General features: G+C 45.8%; 1 pseudogene; it reads left to right on the forward strand.

Moving 5' to 3' along the window:
* LOC121003107 overlaps nt 1–18,810 on the forward strand; it is a 363,872-nt pseudogene that overhangs the window by 296,543 nt on the left and 48,519 nt on the right.

Here is an 18,810-nt window from a genome sequence, read left to right on the forward strand (position 1 = left end):
CTGCCTCTTCCTCTGCCTTGTCATTTTCAAAATGACACTGTGACAAAGTCCCTATAGAAGAGCATTATTTGTGGAAGAAGGTATATCACACCCCTGCCTCAATCCGTTTTTTGGGGGGGCAATTGGTATATCACACCAGTAGAAATTATTTGTTCCAATAGCGTTGGTCATTCTGTGTAGCTGCGGTAACACAGCAGAACTGCAAACAAATGCTGACTACCCAAATGCACTATATAGAAAGTATATTATTGATATATCACACCCCTGCCTCAATCAGTTTTTTTGGGGTGCAACTGTGGCAGGTGCAGCACTATGAAGTGCCTTTTGCGCTGTGGCATTAGAAGAATTTTGATATCTCTGACTTTTAGTCTAACCAGACTGTCTATTAGTCTGTAATTCCTCTAGTGCCGTTCTATGGAAGCAGTAGGTTTAAAGAGCACACCAAATGGTTGAAATAGCTTCTTTATTAACTTCAACTTTTTTTCATATATAACACTGTCGCCTCCGCAGCAGATAGTCCACGTACATAACATATGTTGAAAAGATATCACAAAATGGCGGTATGCATAAGATGGTTGTTTAACTGTTCAATCTTGTCATTCAACATAAAATGGTGGATATATTTCTCTCTTCAGTATCTGTACTCTCACTTTAAGTTATTTAAGCAATTTATGATCTCTCTGAGAGGTATATCTGAGGTCTAACTAATAGTTCTCCTTTCTGAATTTGGTCGCAATTTGCAGTATGCAGTTAGCAGTAACTATTTGCAGATTTGTTGAGTATGATCTGGTATGGTTGTATGCAATTTGGATTGCAATATGGAATTTGAATGGTTGCAATTGTGAACTTTGTAGTTTGCAATTGGTGGAACTGTAAGTAAACACATATATAACTAGTTCAGTATACAGTTCTAATCACTATATTAACAGTAGGAACAATAGATAAATGTTTTAGATACCTATTTTGGCCTCTTGCTTCCATAAACCACAGCTCTTAGTGGAGTGTGTGTCGGTTCAGCTTCTCTCTCTGGTGAATAATGATTCCAACAGCTCATGCTAGGGGAATTTCCCACACAAGCTGTGTGTGAGACTGGCTGTAATTGGTCAAAACTCTTGCTGTGTGTGAGGCTGGCTGTGATTGGTCAAGACTCCTGCCCAGCAACAACAGTTTAACTCTATGCTTTCTGTTGTGTCTGCTGTGTCATTGAGCTTACCTTACATTATATAATGAATCTTAAAGGCATATTATCTTATCTGCTTCTATGAACACAAAATATAACTATTACATGACATCCAAACATAAAGTCACTGTAAATAACTCTGCTTTTGTCTTTAACACACAAACATAGGGACTGTATTAAGGTTATTGGCAGGTTTAGCTATATAAACATATAAGCTATATTAGCAACCTAGGACAGGTCTTAGCTGTCCAGCTACAGCAACTGGTATATCACACCAGTAGAAATTATTTGTTCCAATAGCGTTTGTCACTCTGTGTAGCTGCGGTAACGCAGCGAAACCGCAAACAAATGCTGCACTACCCAAATGCACTATATAGAAAGTATGTTATTGGTATATTACACCCCTGCCTCAATCACTTTTTTGGGGGGGCAACTGGTATATCACACTAGTTTAAATTATTTGTTCCAATAGCGTTTGTCACTCTGTGTAGCTGCGGTAACACAGCAGAACCGCAAACAAATGCTGCACTACCCAAATGCACTATATAGAAAGTATATTATTGGTATATCACACCCCTGCCTCAATCAGTTTTTTTGGGTGTCAACTGGTATATCACACCACTTAAAATTATTTGTTCCAATAGCATTTGCCCCTCTGTATAGCTGCAGTATCTCTTCAGAAACGCACACAACTGCTGCACAATACAAATGCACTATCATATACTTTCTATGTTAGAAATATACTTTCTATGTTAGAAATATATTATAAGTATATCACACCCCTCAGTAAGTCACACCTATCGATAGCACACCTATACCAGTCTTAAAAGGACTTTTGTGTCCCTATTAGCTAGCATTTGGTGTCTCTAACAGTCTGTCCCTGCTCCACACAGTAACCTCTCCCTACACTGGCAAAAGACTGAATGTAAAATGGCGGCCAGATCGTGTTTATTTATAAGGTAGGGGGTGTGTCCATGTGCTGAAACTTCTCAATTGGCTGTCCTGTAACACCTGATGGATGTGTCATGGGTCAAAGTTCTTCACAATGTAAAAGAATTTGGCGCCGGCGAACTGCGAACGAGCAAAGTTCGCCATGAAACGACCTTGGGCCATCTCTAATGCTTATTGCCTAATTTTTGTGGTCTATACTGGCCAACAGTTACATATTTATCCTGTGACCGCCTAATGCACCTCCAGCTACAGAATCCAAAGTTCTTTGCTGTCAGGTGAATGACTATTGCCTAAATTTTGGGGCCTGTACTGGCCGACAGTTACATTTTTATCTCTAGCCACATAATCACACCGCTGTCTCACTCCTCTGCCTCTCATTATGGTGGCGTCTGAACCGCATTCACGATAAGGACATTTTAATGTCACAGGGTCATGTGACTGTGCCCCCCACCCTGTATTATGCCCCTCACCCTTTACTGTGCCCCTCACCCTGTACTGTGCCCCCTTATACCCTGCATTGTGCCCTCTTACCACACCCTGTGCAGTGCCTCTAGTCATTCCCTGTACTGTGCCCTCTTATACCCTTTTATCCGGTCACGGTATGGCGGTGTTATCCTGTCACTGTACAGAGGTGTTAAACGGTCAATGTATGACCGTGGTATCCAATAACTGGATGGCCATAACTGTATCCCTTTCCCTGCCCACGCCATCCTTTTTTAGACCTGGCCGGAGCAGGAAAAATATGCAGATTGCGGTGCTAAGGACCTTTGCACCACAATCTGTGTCAGAAATACGCCTAACATAGACGTATTTCTATATAATAAATGACCACCTAATTGTATTATTATTCACGGGTAGGGCTAATATCTTTATATTATATAGATTCTAGTGTATTATACTGTGCCCTGTATTTCCCAGTAGAAAATGATCCTTGTGAAACACAGTCCTCATCCCTGACCACCAGGGCCAGGTAGCGTTCTGTCAGTACATGGCGGCCTCCCCTCTCCGCAACGCTGCTCCACTGTGTACTGGTGCTTATTCTGACACTAGGGCTGTGTTTACATCCTATTTTTGCGATCCATTTAATGCATACCAAAAATGTATGCGTTAACAGATGCCTCAGACTGATGCCGTACATGCATTTTTTTAATGGAGAATCTGCAGGATACAAAAACATGAAGTGCTGCACATTTGTATACATCACACTGATAGGAAATAAAACTCCTCTAGGCTCCAGCAGGGCACATTTTTGAGAATCTCCCTTTAAGACGCATAAAAATGGCCCCTGATTGACATACATATTTTTTGTGGGGATTTTTGCCAACGATCCCCCTCTGGTATATCACTGTCCATGTTGTGGGACTATTTGTGTACTTCCAGTAAGTGTTTGCTGGCTGCAAATATGACCTGAAGGTTTTTCAGGTTCGCCTGCTATTAAAGTGAATGGGGCCCGCCGCGAACACGCGGTTTGCGAATCGTCTCGGCCGATGTTCGTCCATCACTAATGGACACCTACCTGAAACAGCTGAAACAGGAACTCGAGCCATCCACGCCACTACCACTGGATCCTGGTAATGCACATAGGCCCAAACACATACACCAGGCAGGACCCAGCACAAACACCAAACACAAACACCAGTAATAACAACCTGGACCACCATGCAGCAAGAACCATGGCGGCACCAGGCCCAGCTGCTTGTAGTTCCCCCTCCGGGGAACTCCAGGGACCCCCTTCCGGAGGTTAGGATATACAAAGGATATGTCTGCCATCCATGCTGACCTGAAACACCAAACAGGCCAGACATGAAACACCAAACCAGACATAACAACAAACCCCAAACATAAACCCACACCAAACATACAAGTGAGGTAGGGTAACAGCAACAAACACAAAGGGGTGACATCAGAAGACATCAGGTGACATCGGTGTCCCATAAGGTGGCCCTCAAGGACTGGGCAGATGGAAAAGCACCAGCTCCTCAAGATCCTGAAGACAATCTGTCCTCAGGCTCACAACTCAGAACAATAAGAGCCAAGAGGCCACACTCAGCTCCACCTTGCACACACCTTAACCCCATACACACCTGAAAAGGGAAGGGAAACAGCCTTAAAGGGAAAGTGCACACGCATGTATAACAAACAACACATTGCCACCGGCAACCATCATGCGCGGAGAAAGTGTCACGGCAAACTACCACTAAGGCGTGACACTGCCTCCCATCAAAGCCCTCCCCAAAACATAATGAGGGAAAAAAAGTGCAGATTCGGTATCAGCACGTCCCTCAAAACTGCCGCCAGCATACCAGGACCACCAATTAGGCCTCTGGCAGCCAGCCAACAAGCAGTCAGAAGAAACCGCACTGAACACCACATCCATCTCAGACACAGTTCACACTCTGGGCAGCTGCCAGGAAGCATTCCCCAACCAGCACACAGCCAGTACACCAAAGGAATGCTGCCAGAAACCAGCCCAAGAGCAAGGAACCACCGAGAATGGACGAGGGGACACACCAACACAAGCAACGGTTCAACAACCATGGCAACACCTGTTACCAAGAACCGCGCCATTAACAGTAACTCCCCTTTCACCCTCCCTCCGGAGGATAAGCATGTGCACCAGAAAACATTCAGACAACACATGCTGAGCCCTCTTCCGAAGGCTAAAAAACAGAGTGGCCTTTATGGGACATGGTTGGGAACCCCCCACCATACAATGTGGGAAAAATAGGGTAGCAGATAGGCCTGGAAGCAGGGAAAAGGGAGCTGGTAACCAACTAAGCATTCCCAAATCCTATCCCTGACCTCCTGACTATATGAGCCGCCCTTGATGGTAGGGGAACTCAAACTCTCGAACCTAGGCCCTACTGACCCTAACGGTCCCTGCAATATGGCGTCAGAAGGTGGAGACAACCGATTCCTCCACGACACGGAGGAACCGGAGTCTCAAACAGGCCAAGCAGCAATGGGGAAGAAGTAGCCAGCAGTAGACAACATGACAGGTAAGTGTCCAGAGGCAGAAAACACCACTGCCAACAGGACCAACATGGACACCTACCTGAAACAGCTGAAATAGAACCTTGAGCCGTACGCGCCGCTATCACTGGATCCTGGTAATGCGCATAAGCCCAAACACACACACCAGGCAGGACCCAGCACGAACACCAAACACAAACACCAGTAATAACAACCTGGACCACCATGCGGCAAGAACCATGGTGGCACCAGGCCGAGCTGCTTGTAGTTCCCCCTCCGGGGAACTCCAGGCACCCCCTTCCGGAGGTTAGGACATACAAAGGATATGTCATGCTTTCATGCTGACCTGAAACACCAAACAGGCCAGACATAAAACACACAACCAGACATAACAACAAACCCCAAACATAAACCCACACCAAAAATACAACAAGTGAGGTAGGGTAACAGCAACAGACACAAAGGGGTGACATCGGTGTCCCATAAGGTGGCCCTCAAGGACTGGGCAGATGGAAAAGCACCAGCTCCTCAAGACACTGAAGACAATCTGACCTCAGGCTCACAACTCTGAAAAATAAGAGCCAAAAGACCACACCCAGCTCCACCTTGCACACACCTTAACCCCATACACACCTGAAATAATAAGGGAAATAGCCTTAAAGGGGAAATGCACACGCATGCATAACAAACAACACGTTGCCACCAGCAACCATCATGCGCGGCGAAAGTGTCACGGCAAACTACCACCAAGCCGTGACAAGATGTGACTACTCTAGTCCAGTACTTATTTTGCAGCAGGGTTGTACATAGAAATCATAGGGCCCAATAGTAAAACTTAAGCTTGAAGGGGTTGGCCCAAGAACAACATTTATGCCTTCTCACAGAGCACCCAAGCCAAATATCCATGCGTAGACAGCTGTTTCGGTATGGAGACTTATGGGTAATGCTCCATGGGAAAAGAATATGCAAAGAGATATCTCCTAAGGAAAGAAAAACATCTTTAGCGCCACCTTGTGGAAGTGGCTTTCTAAGAGTCAAATTCCGGCTTGGTGCTATGCCTTGAATGCAGCTTAGGCGGCCTCCTGGGTCTCCTTAAAGGGAACCTGTCACCTGCAAAACGCATATTAAACCGACCACAGTACCTTACAGTATCCCCCAGTATGGTGCTAATCATGTGTTTCTTCATACTTGTTAAATACGCTGTTTTAATGTCGGTTGGCGCTGTCTCCGAGTCAGGCTTGACGTCAAGGGGGCAGCGGCCTCCTTGCTTCAAGTAAAGCTAAGCCCACCCCTTACCCCTCCTCTCTACAATTAGATGGACATGCTGCCGTCATGCCGGGATCACACTCTTCTAGCGCATACGCGGTACGCTGCCTGTTACAGCGTGACGGCCGCGCGCGCGATCGAACTGTCCGGCACATCCGCAGTCAGCAAAATGCAGGCGGGTGAGGATCGCGCTGTAACAGGCAGCGTACCGTGCATGCGCTAGAAGAGCGCAATCCTGACATCACAGCAGCATGTCCATCTAACTGTAGAGAGGAGTGGTAAGGGGAGGGCTTAGCTTTACTTGAAGCAAGGAGGCCGCTGCCCCCTTGACTTCAAGCCTGACTCGGAGACAGCGCCAACCAACATTAAAACAGCATTTTTAACAAGTATGAAGAAACACAAAGAGGAAATAAAAACATGATTAACAGCACACTGGGGGATACTGTAAGGTACTGTGGTCAGTTTAATATGCGTTTTGCAGGTGACAGGTTCCCTTTAAAGAGACCAGCTATGTATAGAGATTTACTGGAAGTTAGTTAAAAAGTCGGATTTCGACTCATATTGAGCTATTTCCACAAGAGATGTTCTCTTCCTTGGGAAATGCCTCTTTGCATATTCTTTTCCCATGGAGCATTGCCAATAACTTCCATACAATGGAGCACTGCCAGTAAGTTTCCATACATAGCTGGTCTCCTTAAAGAGAACCAGCACTCTGCCTAATCCACAAATAAAAAATATAATAAATTCAGAAATATCTGAAATATCAGGGTGCTTTTACTAAGTTTTGCTATGGGGCCCTGTGATATCTGATGTGCCCCAGAGCTCACTTTACCCTTATTTGTATGTTGGAAAAAGTGGCACAGATACTTCTGAATACCAAATTTTTCAATTTATTTATGGAATAGAACTGGGTTGATAAATAAATTGATAAATCTACTCCAAACAGCTCCAAACCCCCTGCTTCACTTTGTATGGTACATACTAAGACTGGTGGCCTGCAGCCACCTCTAGGGGGAGCTCTCTGGATGGATTTGTACAGCTGCTAGTGAAATTAGAGAAAGCTGTAAAAATCTCTATGCTGTGACTCCCCTGAGTGGCAGCTGCAGGAAAATAATGTGACCCCGTGTCGGGCACTAGGAGCAGCTCAACTTTCTGCCCCCTTCGAACCACAAGCCACATAGCAATTGCATCTATTGTAGGTACAACAGTTTTCCAGTCTAAGATTTGCTATGTTTTATAGTGTTTTGGTTCATAATGTGAGACGTACCTTATCATTCACAGATGCTGCTATCCAGTTTTCTGATGCCTCTTTTACCTGGGAGCCAGGCACATCTCCAGCAGTGAAGAAGTAAGGCAATATTGCATGCTGCCCTGATGTGTATTGCAACAGAAGCAAAATAATGGAGGCACTTTTATGTTGCCAAAAAACAAAATAATAATAGTAGCAGTAGGATAATAATACAGCACTTGGTACAGAGATAAGAACCCATGGTAGTGAGTTAGTGACACCTATCGCCTGTATTTCTACATTCATCTACTGATTGCTCTATGTTGGTGGACACCAGGTTCTTGACATCTAAGTGTAGTCATATCATCTGAGGTTTCAAGCTTTGCCAAGTGTACAGCTATTTTTTAAGGTGGACAGGTCCTTTATGAATTATCAATATCTCCTAGGTGGCCCACTGTAGTAGAAGTAGATATTCCCCCTCTAGGCTTAGCATGGGTAAATTTAAGAATTTTGTACATGTCTACACCTCTGATGTTCATATGTGCTGTCTTCTTGCAGTGTCAACCTGAATATCAAGGAAGGTAACCTGGTTGCAGTAGTTGGTGGGGTTGGTTCTGGGAAATCGTCACTTGTTTCTTCAATGCTTGGAGAAATGGACCATGTCTATGGACACATCAACATAAAGGTATAACGTGAACACTGTATTCTGTGAGTTCCATCTCCTGTCTAAAATACTGCACATAGATATGTATAACATTATGGGTAATATAATGTCTTATTAGTAATGCAACTTTGTGTTTCAGGGTTCTGTGGGCTATGTTCCTCAACAAGCCTGGATCCAGAACGCCACGCTGAGAGATAACATCTTGTTTGGGTCACCTCTAGATGAGGCGCGATATCAGCGGGTTCTAGAAGCCTGCGCCTTGCTTCCTGATTTACAGATGCTGCCGGGAGGGGATATGTCTGAAATAGGAGAAAAGGTGATCCTATTAAGAAAAAGTGTTTTGCTTTATTGTTTCTGCACTGTATGGGTGGTGGCATGCTTTTGGTACCATATAGCAATATGACTTGGGTGTTTAGGCCACTGTTTTGTATTCCATATAGAATTATTATATAGGCACTGTAGGCAGTATTATTTCAGCATTGTATTTGACTAGTGATGAGCGGCAGGGGCAATATTCGAATTCGCAATATTTTGAGAATATTTGGGCGAATATTCGCGAATTCTCGAATTCGCGATTATTTTCTTGATTGAGAAAATCGGCAATGTAATATTCACGCAATGCGCGCGCAATGCAGGCGTGGGTCACTGTTGCTTCATTTTTCATGCTGCTAGAAGTTTCCTGAGACTGGAGAAAATGGTTGGCACGGAAGAACATTACAACAGCTTTATATGCAGATAGAGTGCTCCAATATATTCGCGATTGCGCAAATCGGCAATTAATGATGCCCATATTTTTGCGCAATACGTGCAACTTAGCAGATTTTAGCAGGTCTGACTACATATTACTGACTGGTGCACTAAGTATTGTTGTGAACTTGCGACATCACAGCACTATGTCTGTAGCATGTATGTATGGACAGCAGAACCTATCAGCTACACTATATCACTATCTAACCTACACTGACTATCTCCCACTAACTATCTGTATTATATATATATATATATATATATATATATATAAGCTAACTAACTAACTAACTAAGGGCTCTTTCACACCTGCGTTGTTCTTGTCTTCCGGCATAGAGTTCCGTCGTCGGGGCTCTATGCCGGAAGAATCCTGATCAGGATTATCCCCATGCATTCTGAATGGAGTGAAATCCGTTCAGGATGCATCAGGATGTCTTCAGTTCCGGAACGGACCGTTTTTTGGCCGGAGAAAATACTGCAGCATGCTGCGCTTTTTGCTCCGGCCAAAAATCCGGAACACTTGCCGCAATGCCGGATCCGGAATTAATGCCCATTGAAAGGCATTGATCCGGATCCGGCCTTAAGCTAAACGTCGTTTCGGCGCATTACCGGAGCCGACATTTAGCTTTTTCTGAATGGTTACCATGGCTGCCGGGACGCTAAAGTCCTGGCAGCCATGGTAAAGTGTAGTGGGGAGCGGGGGAGCAGTGTACTTACCGTCCGTGCAGCTCCCCGGGCGCTCCAGAGTGACGTCAGGGCGCCCCAAGCGCATGGATCATGTGATCGCATTGGACACGTCATCCATGCGCATGGGGCGCTCTGACGTCATTCTGGAGCGCCCCGGGAGCCGCACGGACTGTAAGTATACCGCTCCCCCGCTCCCCGCTCCTACTATCGCAACCAGGACTTTAATAGCGTCCTGGCTGCCATAGTAACACTGAAAGCATTTTGAAGACGGTTCCGTCTTCAAATGCTTTCAGTACACTTGCGTTTTTCCGGATCCGGAGTGTAATTCCGGCAAGTGGAGTACATGCCGGATCCGGACAACGCAAGTGTGAAAGAGCCCTAACTAACTATCTAATGTAATTAAACAGTAAAGCACAGAGCACAGCAATGTCACTGCTCTCTCTCTCAGAACTCCATAAAACTACAGAAAATGGCTGCTGGGGAGGTTCTTATATAGTAAGGGGTAGACGACTTTCCTATTGGTTGCTAGGGATGTTGCTAAGCTCAGACAAAGACATTGCAGCCTTCTCATTGGCCCACAAGCAAGAAGGGAGTGAAACAGGCTGGATTTGAGAGCTCCATTTATATAATCCGAAATATAATGCGAGTTTGCGAGTCGCGTGTTTGATTTAAGTGTGTGCTTGTATAAGTGTGCGACTTTAGATTAAGTGACTTCAGATTCAGGAACTTCAGTGGGGGACTGCATTACATTAGTTTCTTATCACTGCACTATATTGTATTTTTCTCTTTCTTGTGTAATCCCCATTTAGTATGTGTTCCATAATTGATAGCGCAGTCCAGTGCACATCTTGTCTGATGTATGCAGTCCTGGAACAGCCGTTTGAGGATGCATATATTTGTTCAAAATGTGAGTAAATTACCCGTTTAGAATCACAAATTGAGTATCTAAACGGGCGAGTTTCAACACTGAGAGGCGTTGACAATTTGGAAAAGAGTTTGCTGCTCACTAATCAAGCACTCTATGGGGTAGATGAGGGGGAGGGTGAAAGCGAGGAGGCTGAGAAAAGTAAGGTAGCTACATAGCTGGTTAACAGTTAGAAAGCGGGGTAGAGGGAAGAGTGCCAGGGAGGCTAGCCCTGATCTGTCACACCCTAACAAGTTTGCATGGTTGGCAGATGAGGGGAATGTCAGTTCAGGGAGAGCACTGCTGCAGCCGGACACTTCTTCTGCCAGTCAGGGAACCAGGAGAGCAGTGCAGGCCAGACCGCTGCTGGTAGTGGGAGACTCTATTATTAGGGGTACAGATAGGGCGATCTGTCACAAAGACCGTGATCGCCGAACAGTGTGTTGTCTTTCTGGCGCTACAGTTCGACACATCGCGGATCGGGTTGACAGATTACTGGGAGGGGCTGTAGAAGATCCAGCGGTCATGGTCCATATTGGAACCAATGACAAAGTTAGAGGAAGGTGGAGAGTCCTTAAAAATGATTTTAGGGATTTAGGTCGAAAGCTTAGGGCAAGGACCACAAAGGTAGTGTTTTCCGAAATACTGCCTGTACCACGAGCCACACAAGAAAGGTAGCAGGAGATTAGGGAGATTAACAACTGGTGTAGGAAGGAGGGGTTTGGGTTCCTGGAGAACTGGGCCGACTTCTCTATCGGCTACAGGCTCTATCGTAGGGATGGGCTGCACCTCAATGGGGAATGGGCAGCTGTGTTGGGGGAGAAGATGTCTAGAAGGTTAGAGGAGTGTTTAAACTAGGGACTGGGGGGAGGGTAATTACGTTATAGGATGGGAAGATAGTGCAGATAGAGACCGGGGGCAGGTAGTGGGACTGGGGGAGGAATGGAAGGAGGGACTAGAACAGTTCAGAAGGAAAGGTGTAGGGTAAAAAATATACATAAACCTCGTAATTGTATGTATACTAATGCCAGAAGTCTGACTAATAAAAGTGGGGAACTGGAATTAGTGATTTGTGAGGAGGACTATGACATAGTGGGAATAACTGAGACATGGCTGGATGATAGCTATGACTGGGCAGTTAATGTACAAGGTTACAGTCTGTTTAGAAAGGATCGTCAAAACCGGAGAGGGGGAGGGGTCTGCCTTTATATAAAGTCCTGTCTAAAGCCCACACTCCGTGAAGATATAAGTGAGGGACATGAACATGTGGAGTCACTATGGGTAGAGATACATAGAGGCAAAAACAATAATAAAATACTAATAGGAGTTTACTATAAACCACCTAATATACCAGAGTCCACAGAAAATCTACTACTAAATGAGATAGACGAGGCGACAGATCATAATGAGGTTGTTATTATGGGGGACTTCAACTACCCAGATATAGACTGGGAAACTGAAACCTGTACATCTCATAAAGGAAACAGGTTCTTGGCAATAACCAATGACAATTACCTCTCCCAACTGGTTCAGGACCCGACAAGAGGGACGGCCATACTGGACTTAGTATTAACCAATAGACCTGACAGAACAACAGACGTGCAGGTTGGTGGAGACCTGGGAAATAGTGACCATAAAGTAATAACCTTCCAATTAGGGAGGAACAAAAATACCAAACTTCAAAAATGCTAAATTTAGCCAACTAAGAGAGGCCATAGGCCTAACTAACTGGGACAAAGTCCTCAAAAATAAGGATACCGCCACAAAATGGGATATTTTTAAAAGCATCCTGAAATCTAATTGTGAGAGCTGCATACCTTATAGGAATAAAGGGTTAAGGAACAAGAAGAAGCCAATGAGGATAAATAGAACTGTAAAGAAAGCAATAAATGACAAAAAGAAAGCATTTAAATCACTAAAACTATTATGTAAAATGTTTTTCAATTATATAAATGGTAAAAAGTATAAATCTGAAGATGTCGGCCCTCTTCAGTTCAATGAGGGGGAAGTTGCAGAGAGCGACGAGAAAAAAGCAAAGCTATTAAAAAAAAATTCTCCACTGTATTCACTGAGGAAAATAAACTGTCAGATGAAATGCAGAATGTCTGGCCCAGGAAGAAGTACAACAGCGACTTAGGGCTCTTTCACACTTGCGTTCTTTTCTTCCGGCATAGAGTTCCGTCGTCGGTGCTCTATGCCGGAAGAATCCTGATCAGTTTTATCCTAATGCATTCTGAATGGAGAGAAATCCATTCAGGATGCATCAGGATGTCTTCAGTTCCGGAACGGAACGTTTTTTGGCCGGAGAAAATACTGCAGCATGCTGCGCTTTTTACTCCGGCCAAAAATCCTGAAGACTTGCCGCAAGGCCGGATCCGGAATGAATGCCCATTGAAAGGCATTGATCCGGATCCGGCCTTAAGCTAAACGTCGTTCCGGCGCATTGCCGGACCCGACATTTAGCTTTTTCAGAGTGGTTACCATGGCTGCCGGGACGCTAAAGTCCTGGCAGCCATGGTAAAGTGTAGTGGGGAGCAGTATACTTACCGTCCGTGCGGCTCCCGGGGCGCTCCAGAGTGACGTCAGGGCGCCCCAAGCGCATGGATCACGTGATCACATGGATCACGTCATCCGTGCGCATGGGGCGCTCTGACGTCATTCTGGAGCGCCCCGGGAGCCGCACGGACTGTAAGTATACCGCTCCCCCGCTCCCCGCTCCTACTATGGCAGCCAGGACTTTAATAGCGTTCTGGGTGCCATAGTAACACTGAAAGCATTTTGAAGACGGCTCCGTCTTCAAATGCTTTCAGTACACTTGCGTTTTTCCGGATCCGGCGGGCGCCTCCGGCAACGGAAGTGCATGCCGGATCCCAACAACGCAAGTGTGAAAGAGGCCTTAAAAAGATTAAAATAGACAAATAGCCAGGACCAGATGGCATACACCCCCGTATCCGTATCCTAAGAGAATTAAGTAATGTCATAGCCAGACTCTTATTTCTGATATTTACAGACTCTATACTGACAGGGAGTGTTCCACAGGAAAAAAAAACACCAAAAAAAGCTGCATGCATTTCGCATTTTATGAAACGTTCGGCCCATAATAGAACAGTCCGATCCTATTTTTTGGGGTGACAAGATGACTAAAAAATGGCGAATCGCATGGTTTTTATTTATTTATTTATGTTACGGCGCTCACCGCATAGGAGTTATTTTTTAATAATTTAATAGTTTGGACTTTTCTGAAGCAGCGCTATGTAATATGTTTATTTATTTATTGATTTTATATGTAAAATTGGGAAAGGGGGGATTTAAACTTAATATTTTAGGGTACTATCACACTAGCGTTTTTCTTTTCCGGCATAGAGTTCCGTCACAGGGGCTCTATACCGGAAAAGAACTAATCAGTTATATCCCCATGCATTCTGAGTGGAGAGTAATCCGTTCAGGATGCATCAGGATGTCTTCAGTTCAGTCATTTTGACTGATCAGGCAAAAGATAAAACCGCTACGGTTTTATCTCCCGCCAAAAAAACTGAAGACTTGCATTTTTCCCCGTAGTAATAGTGCCAGATCCGGCATTCAAAATACCGGAATGCCGGATCCGTCCTTCCAGTCTGCGCATGCGCAGACCGGTAAAATTGTGTAAAAAGATACAAGACGGATCCGTCTGTCCGCATGACAAACGGAGAGATGGATTAGTTCTTGCAATGCATTTGTGAGATGGATCCGCATCCGGATGCGTCTCACAAATGCTTTCAGTCACATCCAGATCGGCGGATCCGGCGGGCGGTTCCGACGACGGAACTGCCCGCCGGATCACACTGCCGCAAGTGTGAAAAAAGCCTTAGTGTTTGTGATTATTTTTTTTTTACTTACTATTAGTCCCCTTAGGGGCTGGAACCTTTGTCCTATTCACCCTTAGGCCCCTTTCACATGGGCGAGATTTCTGCGCGGGTGCAATGCGTAAGGTGAACACATTGCACCCGCACTGAATCCGGAACCATTCATTTCTATGGGGCTGTGCACATGAGCGGTGATTTTCACGCATCACTTGTGCTCTGCATGAAAATCGCAGCATGCTCTATGTTGTGTGTTTTTCATGCAACGCAGGCCCCATAGAAGTTAATGGGGCTGTGTGAAAATCGCAAGCATCCGCAAGCAAGTGCGGATGCGGTGCGATTTTCACGCATGGTTGCTAGGACGAAAGTCTATTCATTGTGTTATTTTCCCTTATAACATGGTTATAAGGGAAAATAATAGTATTCTTTAATACAGAATGCTTAGTAGAAGGTCAATTAAGGGTTAAAAAATATAAATAAATGAATTCACCTCCTCCAATTGATCGCGTAGCTGCCGGTCTCCTGTTCTTTCTTCAGGACCTGTCAAAGGTGACATCACTGTGCTCATCACATGGTACATCACATGATCCATCACCATGGTAATGGACCATGTGAGGAGCTCAGTGACGTCACCACAGGTCCTTTGACAGGTCCTGAAGAAAGAACAGGAGACCGGCAGCTACGGGATCAATCGGAGGAGGTGAGTTAATTTTTATTTTATTTTTTAACCCTCATTGGCACTGCGCCACCAATGTTTATTATACTGGGGTGTTGGGGGGGGGGCGCACTGCGCCACCAATGTTTATTATACTGGAGTGTTGGGGGGGGCGCACTGCACCACCAATGTTTATTATACTGGGGTGGGGGGGCGCACTGCGCCACCAATGTTTATTATACTGGGGTGTTGGGGGGGGCGCACTGTGCCACCAATGTTTATTATACTGGGGTGTTGTGGGGGTCGCACTGCGCCACCAATGTTTATTATACTGGTGTGGGGGGCTCACTGCGCCACCAATGTTTATTATACTGGGGTGGGGGGGGCGCACTGCGCCACCAATGTTTATTATACGGGGGTGTTGGGGGGGCGCACTGCGCCACCAATGTTTATTATACTGGGGTGTTGGGGGGGGCGCACTGCTCCACCAATGTTTATTATACTGGGGTGGGCGCACTGCGCCAGCAATGTTTATTATACAGGGGTGTTGGGGGGGCGCACTGCGCCACCAATGTTTATTATACTGGGGTGTTGGGGGGGCGCACTGTGCCACCAATGTTTATTATACTGGGGTGGGTGCACTGCGCCACCAATGTTTATTATACTGGGGTGTTGGGGGGGTGCACTGCGCCACCAATGTTTATTATAGTGGGGTGTTGGGGGGGCGCACTGCGCCACCAATGTTTATTATACTGGGGTGTTGGGGTGGGGGGTGCACTGCGCCACCAATGTTTATTATACTGGGGTGTTGGGGGGGCGCACTGCGCCACCAATGTTTATTATACTTGGGTGTTGGGGGGGGCACTGCGCCACCAATGTTTATTATACTGGGTGGGGGGGAACACTGCGCCACCAATGTTTATTATACTGGGTTTTGGGGGGGCGCACTGCGCCACCAATGTTTATTATACTGGGGTAGGGGGGGGTGCACTGCGCCACCAATGTTTATTATACTGGGGTGTTGGGGGGGGCACTGCGCCACCAATGTTTATTATACTGGGTGGGGGGGAACACTGCGCCACCAATGTTTATTATACTGGGTTTTGGGGGGGCGCACTGCGCCACCAATGTTTATTATACTGGGGTAGGGGGGGGGTGCACTGCGCCACCAATGTTTATTATACTGGGGTGTTGGGGGGCGCACTGCGCCACCAATGTTTATTATACTGGGGTGTTTGGGGGGGCGCACTGCGCCACCAATGAAGATAACTGACCTGTTAATACAAATACAGGAGGTGGGTGCCGGAATCAAATAGCCGACACCCGACCTCTATGACAGGGAGCTGCGATCTGCTGCAGTTAACCCCTCAGGTACCGCACCTGAAGGGTTAACTCAACTGTCGCTGATCGCAGCTTCCTGTCATAGAGGTCGGGTGCCGGCTATTTGATTTCGGCACCCGCCTCCTGTATTTGTATTAACAGGTCAGTTATCTTCATTGGTGGCGCAGGAGCCACAGCCCCTCCCCTCCTCCTCCTGTCCCTCTTCCTATTGGCGACGGAAGCAGCACAGGGGGGAGGGAGAGACTCCTCCACTGCGCTTCTAAGAAGAACATCGGCGGCAGGGCAGAGAACTATCCTCTCCTGTGCCCCGCCGCTGTATTCAACGGCAGAGCTGCGGCGGCGGGTCTAGTCGCAAGTCTAAAAAGTCTTGTTGCCATTTGTAAATTCTAAGTTGCATTGGCGACCATTTTGGTCGCCATCTGAAGCCCTGCAGTCGCTTCTGTGATCTATTGCTGCAGGGCCGGCGTTAGCACCCGGCACACCCGGACAAGTTCCAGAAGGTAATGAAAGGTTGGAGCATAACTAAAGGTGAAATTCCCTTTTAATGTCCCCTAAAGGTGGCCACACACATTAGATAGAAGTTGGTTGACGATCTTACCATCGCATAAGTGTCTGTCCATATGTATGTGTCTGTTTCTGTGTGTGTGTGTCTCTGTGTGTATGTGTGTCCCTATGTATGTGTGTCCCTGTGTGTATGTGTGTCCTTGTGTGTGTATGTCTGTCCCTGTGTGTATGTCTGTCCCTGTGTGTGTGTCTGTCAGTGTGTGTGTCCCTGTGTGTGTATCTGTCCCTGTGTGTGTATGTCTGTCCCTGTGTGTGTGTGTTCCTGTGTCTGCATCTGTCCCTGTATGTGTGTATCCCTGTGTGTATGTGTGTCCCTGTGTGTCTGTCTGTCACTGTGTGTGTGTCCCTGTGTGTATGTGTGTTCCTGTGTGTGTGTGTGTATGTCTGTCCCTCTGTGTGTGTCTGTCCGTGTGTGTGTGTGTCCCTGTGTGTGTATCTGTCCCTGTGTGTATTTGACCGTTCATGTGTGTGTGTCTGTCCCTGTGTGTGTGTGTCTGTCCCTGTGTGTGTGTGTGTCTATCCCTGTGTGTATTTGACCGTCCCAGTGTGTCTGTGTGTGTGTGTGTCCCTGTGTGTATGTGTGCGTCCCTGTGTGTGTGTGTGTGTGTGTGTGTGTGCGTCCCTGTGTGTGTGTGTGTGTGTCACCATCACCATGCCCACAGTGTTCCTATACCTTCATGCAGCTGCATCAGGACATTCTGTGCGGGGCAAGAAGAGGATGGAAGAAGAGGCAGTGCCAGGGAGTCAGTGGGAAAGGCAGAGGGAGGTACACTTAGGATATAGGTAACACTACCACATGATCTACACTAGTGTTATATGTGGTTTTACATATACTGCAGGTAACACTACCACATTATCAGCACTAGTGTTATCTGTTTTTACATAGGACTGCAGGTAACACTACTACATTTTCTGTACTCAGATAGCCATGATAGCCATGACTGTGCTGTTACATAGGACTGCAGGTGATATCTACTATATTATCTGTACTCAGAGAGTTATCACTATGTAAGGGGGCCCACTGAGACTTTATCGCCCAAGGGTCCCCATGAACCTGGAGCCGGCCCTGATGTGTTGACGCAGGGCTGTGGTGTGGCAGGCGCAGCACTATAAAGTGCCTTTTGTGCTATGACATTAGAAGAATTTTGATATCTCTAACTTTTTTCATTTTAGTCCAACCAGACTGTCTACTACTCTGTAATTCTTCTAGCACCGTTCTATGGAAACAGTAGGTTTAAAGTGCACAGCAAATGCGTGAAATAACTTCTTTATTAACTTCAACTTTTCTTCATATATAACACTGCTGCCTCCGTAGCAGACAGTCCATGTAACAAAACACGTGTTGAATAAAGTATCACAAAATGGCGGTATGCATAAGATGGTGGTTCAACTGTTCAATCTTGTCAATCAACATTAAATGGTGGATATATTTCTCTCTTCAGTATCTGTACTCTCACTTTAAGTTATTTAAGCACTTTATGATCTCTCTGAGAGGTATATCTGAGGCTTAACCAATAGTTCTACTTGCTCTACTTGGTTTGCAGTTTGCTCTATACAATTGCTTTGAGCAGTTTGAATGCTGTTATGCAATTTGGTCATAATTTGGTGGAACTGTAAGTAAACACATAGAACTGGTTCAGTATACAGTTCTAGTCACAATACTAACAATAGGAACATTATATAACTGTTCTAAATACCTATTTTGGCCTCTTGTTCCCATAAAACTCAGCTCTTAGTGGAGTTAATGTCTGTTCAGCTCCTCTCCTCTAGTGAATAATGATTCTAGCAGGGGATTTTCCACACAGGCTGAG

This window comes from Bufo bufo, chromosome 6, assembly GCF_905171765.1.
Source record: "Bufo bufo chromosome 6, aBufBuf1.1, whole genome shotgun sequence".
Taxonomy (NCBI): Eukaryota; Metazoa; Chordata; class Amphibia; order Anura; family Bufonidae; genus Bufo; species Bufo bufo.